This window comes from Panthera tigris, chromosome X, assembly GCF_018350195.1.
Source record: "Panthera tigris isolate Pti1 chromosome X, P.tigris_Pti1_mat1.1, whole genome shotgun sequence".
Taxonomy (NCBI): Eukaryota; Metazoa; Chordata; class Mammalia; order Carnivora; family Felidae; genus Panthera; species Panthera tigris.
This window is the reverse complement of record NC_056677.1, coordinates 86,312,397-86,318,461: the sequence shown is the minus strand read 5'-3', so window position 1 is coordinate 86,318,461 and position 6,065 is coordinate 86,312,397.

Sequence of the window (6,065 nt, the reverse complement as noted above, 5' to 3'; positions counted from 1 at the left end):
GGTTTGAAGTCTCTAAATATTATTGTAGAATGGTCTGTTTCACTCTTCAGTTCTGTCAGTTTTTCCTCCTTATTATTTTGATGTTCTTTTATTATGTGCTTATATATTTATCATTATATGTTCTTGGAGGATAGTCCCTTCATCAATACCTAAATGTTCATTTTGCCTGTTGCAAAATTATTTGGGTTAAAGTCTTCTTTCTCTGATATTAGGATAGCTACCCCATCACTTTTTTGTTGCTATTTGTGGAGGAAATATTTTGTCATTTCAATTTCAACCTACTTGTGTCTTTGTATCTAAAGTGAGTCTCCTATAAGAAACATAGATGGATTATGATTTAAAAAATTGTTATTATAGTTGATATACAATGTTATATTAGTTTTGGGTATAAAACAGTGATTCCCCAATTCTTTTCATTATTCAGTGCTCACCATGATACGTATAGACACCATCTGTCACTATACAACATTATTATAATATTATTGACTATTCCTTTTTTCCCCCAATTTTTATTTGAATTCTGGTTAGTCAACATACAGTTCAATATTGGTTTCAAGAGTAGAATTCAGTGATTCATCACTTACATACAACACCCAGTGCTCATCATAACAAGTGCCCTCCTTAATACTCATCACCCATCTAGCCCATCACCCACCCACCTCCCTCCATCAACCCTGTCTCTATATTTAAGAGTCTTTCATGCTTTGTTTCCCTCTATTTCCCCCCCTCCCATATATTCATCTGTTTTGTTTCTTAAATTCCTCATATGAATGAATCATATGGCATTTGTCTTTCTCTGACTGACTTATTTCACTTAGCATGATACACTTAGCTTCATCTATGTTGTTGCAAATGGCAAGACTTCATTCTTTTTGATGGCTGAAGATATTACGTCTTCATTATTCATTTATCAGCTGATGGACATTTGGGCTCTTTCTGTAGCTTGGCTATTGTTGATAATGCTGCTGTAAACATTGGGGTGCATGTAATGCTTATAATCTATATTTTTGTAACCTTTGCATAAATACTGAGTAGTGCAGTTGCAGGAATGTGAGGTAGTTCTATTTTTAACATTTTAAGGAAACTCCATACGGTTCTTCAGAGTGGCTGCATCAGTTTTTATACCCACCAACAGTGCAAGAGAGTTCCCCTTTCTCTGCATCCTTGCCAATACCTGTTGTTTCTTGTGTTACTAATTTTAGCCATTTTGACTGGTGTGAGGTGATATCTCATCATGGTTTTGATTTGTATTTCCCTGATGATGAGTGATGTTGAGCATCTTTTCATGTGCCTGTTAGCCATTGGGATGTCTTCTTTGGAAAAGTGTCTATTCATGTCTTCTGCCCATTTCTTCACTGGATTATTTGTTTTTTGGGTGTTTGAGTTTGATACATTCTTTATATATTTTGGATACTAACCCTTTATCAGATATGTCATTTGCAAATATCTTCCCCCATTCTGAAGGTTACCTTTTAGTTTTGTTGGTTGTTTCCTTTATTGTGCAAAAGGTTTTCATTTTGATTAAGTTTCAGTAGTTCATTTTTGCTTTTGTTTCCATTGCCTCTGGTGATGTGTCTAGTAAGAAGTTGCTCCAGCCGAGGTCAAAGAAGCTGCCTGTGTTCTCTAGGATTTTGGTCTCCTGGCTCACATTTAGTTCTTTCATCCATTTTGAATTTATTTTTGTGTATGGTGTAAGAAAGTGGTCCAGTTTCATTCTTCTGCATGTTGCTGTTCAGTTTTATTGACACCATTTGTTGAAGAGACTGTCTTTTTTTCCATTGGGTAGTCTTTCCTGCTTTTTCAAAGATTAGTTGACCATATAGTTGTGGGTCCATTTCTTGGTTTTTCTGTTCTGTTCCATTGATCTATACGTCTGTTTTCTGCCAGTACCATACTGTCTTGATGACTATAGCTTTATAATACAGCTCAAAGTCTAGACTCATGATACCTTCAGTTTTGTTTTTCGTTTTCAGGATTGCTTTGGATATTCAGGATCTTCTGTGGTTCCACACAAATTTTAGGATTGTTTGTTCTGGCTCTGTGAAAAATACTGGTGGTATTTTGATGGGGATTGCATTGAATTTGTAGATTGCTTTGGGTAGTATAGGCATTTTAACAATGATTGTTCTTCTAATCCATAAGCATGGAATGCTTTTCTACCTCTTTGTGTCCTTTTCAGTTTCTTTCATAAGTGTTCTATAGTTTTCAGAGTATAGATCTTTTACCTCTTTGTTTAGGTTTATTCCTAGGTTTCTAAATGTTTTTGGTACAATTGCACATGGGATCAATTCCTTGATTTCTTTTTCTACTGCTTCATTATTGGTGTATAGAAATGCAAAAGATTTCTGTATGTGGATTTTATATCCTGCAACATTTCTAAATTCATGTTTTCTAGCAATTTTTTTGGTGGAGTATTTGGGGTTTTCTACATAAAGTATCATGTCTGCAAATGGTAAAATTTTGACTTCTTCCTTGTACATTTGGATGCTTTTTATTTCCTTTTGTCATCTGATTGCTGAGACTAAGATTTCCAGTACTGTGTTAAATAGTAATGGTGAGAGTGGACATCTTCGTCTTATTCCTGACTACAGGGGAAAGGCTGTCAGTTTTTCCCCAATGAGGATGATATTAGCTGAGGGTCTTTTGTGGTTTTTTTTAAAATGTTTGTTTATTTATTTATTCTGAGAGAAATAAAGCACAAGTAAGAGAGATGCAGAGAAAGAGGAAATAGAGAATCCCAAGAAGGCTCTGCACTGTCAGCTAAGAGTCCAATGTTGGCCGTGATCTCATGAACCGTGAGATCAGGATCTGAGCCAAAATCAAGAGCAGGACACTCAACCAGTGACTGAGCCACCCAGGCACCCCTAGCTGTGGGTCTTTTGTTCATGGCCTTTATGTATGGTGTTGAGGTATGTTCCATCTATCCCTACTTTGTTGAGGATTTTTTTCAAGAATGGATATTGTACTTTGTCAAATGCTTTTTTCTGCATCTGTTGAGACAACCATATGTTTCTTATCCTTTCTTTTATTAATGTGGTGTATCATGTTGATTGATTTGCAAATATTGAACCAGCCCTGCAGTCCAGGAATAAATCCCACTTGATCGTGGTGAATAATTCTTTTAATGTACTGTTGAATTCAACTTGTTAGTATCCTATTCAGAATTTTTACATCCATGTTCATCAGGGATATTGGCTGTAATTCTCCTTTATAGTGGGGTCTTTGTTTCCTTTTAGAATCAAGGTAAAACGAGTTTTACCAGTTTAGAAGTAAAACTGGCCAGTTTAGAAGTTTTCCTTACATTTCTTTTTCTTTTTCTTTCTTTTTTTTTTTTTAGAATAGTGCAAAAAGAATTGGTATTAACTCTTCTTTAAATGTCTGGCATAATTCCCCTGGGAAGCCATCTGGCCCTGGACCTTTGTTTGTTGATATATTTTGGCCCTGGACCTTTGTTTGTTGGTATATTTTTTTATTACTGTTTCAATTTCTTTGCTTGTTATGGGTCTGTTCAAATTTTCTATTTCTTCCTGTTTTAGTTTTGGTAATTTGTATGCCTCTAGGAATTTATCCATTTCTTCCAGTTTGCCCAGTTTCTTGGCATATAATTTTTCATAGTTTTCTCTTATAATTGTTGTGTTTCTGTGGTGGTGTTTGTGATCTCTCTGTCCCTTTTCATTTGTGATTTTATTTATTTGGGTCCTTTCTCTTTTTGATAAGTCTGGCTAGAAGTTTAGAAATTTTACTAATTCTGTCAAAGAATCAGCTTTTAGTTCTGTTGATCTGTTCTGTGTTTTTTTTTTGTTTGTTTCCATATTGTTTATTTCTGCTCTTGTCTTTATTATTTACCTTCTACTGGCTTTAGACTTTATTTGCTGTTCCTTTACTGGTTCCTTTAGGTGTAAGGTTAGGTTGTATATTTGATACCTTTCTTGCTTCTTGATGTAGGCCTGTATTGCAATATCCTTGTTTCTTAGGATATTGCAATATCCTTTGTTGCATTGCCATGGTGTGGACTGTTGGGTTTTCATGTTCATTTGTTTGAATGTACTTTTTAATTTCCTCTTTAATTTCCTGGTTAACCCATTCATTATTTAGTAGGATGTTCTTTAACCTCCAAGTATTTGTGGTCTTTCCAAATTTTTTCTTATAGTTGACTTCAAATTTCATAGCGTTGTGATCTGAAAATATGCATGGTATGATCTCAATTTTTTTGTAGTTGTTAAGGGCTGATTTGTGACCCAGTATGTGATCTATTCTGGAGAATGTTCTATGTGCACTTGAAAAGAATGTGTATTTTCCTGCTTTAGGATGGAATCTTCTGAATATATGTGTTAATAAGTCCATCTGGTCTAGTGTGTCATTCAATGCCATTGTTTCCTTGTTGATTTTCTGCTTAGATGATCTGTTCATTGCTATAAGTTAGGTGTTAAAATTCCCTATAATTATTGTATTATTGTCAATGATTTTCTTTGTTTTTAATTGATTTATATATTTGGGTTAATCAAGTTGGGGGCATAAATATTTAAAGTTGTTAGATCTCCTTGATGGATACAGCTCTTAATTATGATGTAATGTCCTTCTTCATCTCTTATTACAGTCTTTGGTTTAAAATTTAGTTTGTCTGATATAAGTGTTGCTACCCTGGCTTTCTTTTGGCATCCATTAACATGATAGAAGTTTCTCCATTCTCTCACTTTCAATATCACAATGTCTTTAGGTCTATAATGAGTCTCCTGTAGACAGCATATAGGTGGGTCTTTTTTTTTTTTATCCATTTTGATACCTGTGTCTTTTGATTGGAGCATTTAGTCCATTTACATTCAGGGTGATTATTCAAAAGCTATGAGTTTAGTGCCATTGTTTTCATTATATATTTGGTGTTTCTGGTGATGTTCTCTGTTCCTTTCTACTCTTTGTTGCATTTGGTCTTTCTTTCCCCCCAAAGAGTCCCCCTTAATATTTCTTTCAGGGCTGATTTAGTTGTTTCAAACTCCTTTAGTTTTTGTTTGCCTGGAAAACTCTTTATCTCTATTTCTATTCTGAATGACAGCTATCTCTACTTCTATTCTGAATGACAGCTTTGCTGGATAGAGTGTATGTGGCTGCAAATTTTTCCCACTTAACATGTTATATATATCCTGCCATTCCCTTCTGGCCTGCCAAATTTCTTTGGACAGATCTGCTGTGAATCTCATCTTTCTTTTTTTTCACCTTGTTGCTTTAAGGATTCTTTCTTTTTCATTTTGTGAATTTCACTGTTATACACCTGGGTGATGGCCAGGTTTTGTAGAATTTAATTGGAGATCTCTGTGCTTCTTGGATTTTGATGTCTGTGTTCTTCCCCAGAGTAAGGAAGTTTTGAGCTATAATTTGCTCACATAAAACTTTTGCCCCTTTTTCTCTCTCTTCATCTTCTGGGACTCCTATGATATGAATATTATTCTGTTTTAATATGTCACTGAATTCCATAAGTCAGTCTTCATTATCTGTTTCCTTTGTTTCACTCTTCTTTTCAGTTTAATTATTTTCCATAATTTTATCTTCTGTATCATTAATTCATTCCTCTGCTTCATCCATTCTCACTATTATGGCATGCATTAGGGTTTGCATCTCGGTTCTAGCATTTTAAATTTTGGCCTGACTTCTCTTGTATCTTCTATGCTTTTTTCAAGCCCAGCTAGAATCTTTATAGTTTTTATTGTAAATTCTAGTTCAGATGTCTTACCTATATATGTAGTGATTACATCCCTGGTCGGCATTTCTTCCTGTTCTTTCTTTTGAGGTGAATTCCTTCATCTTGTCATTTTGGTGGAAGAAAAAATGAAATTAAAATTAAATTTTTTTTTTAAATCAAATAAAGGAAGCTGGATCCTAGGTGTGTTTTGGTCTGCTTGTTAAGAGAAGCTTGATAGAAAAAAGAAAAGGAAAAAATTAAGTAAACAAAATTTTAAAATACAATAAAAGTTTGTGCTTTCTGTATCCAATAAACAACAACAACAAAAACAGAAGCAAAGAAAATGAACAAATGAACAAATAAAATCCAAATAAAGCTAGATCCAGTCAGC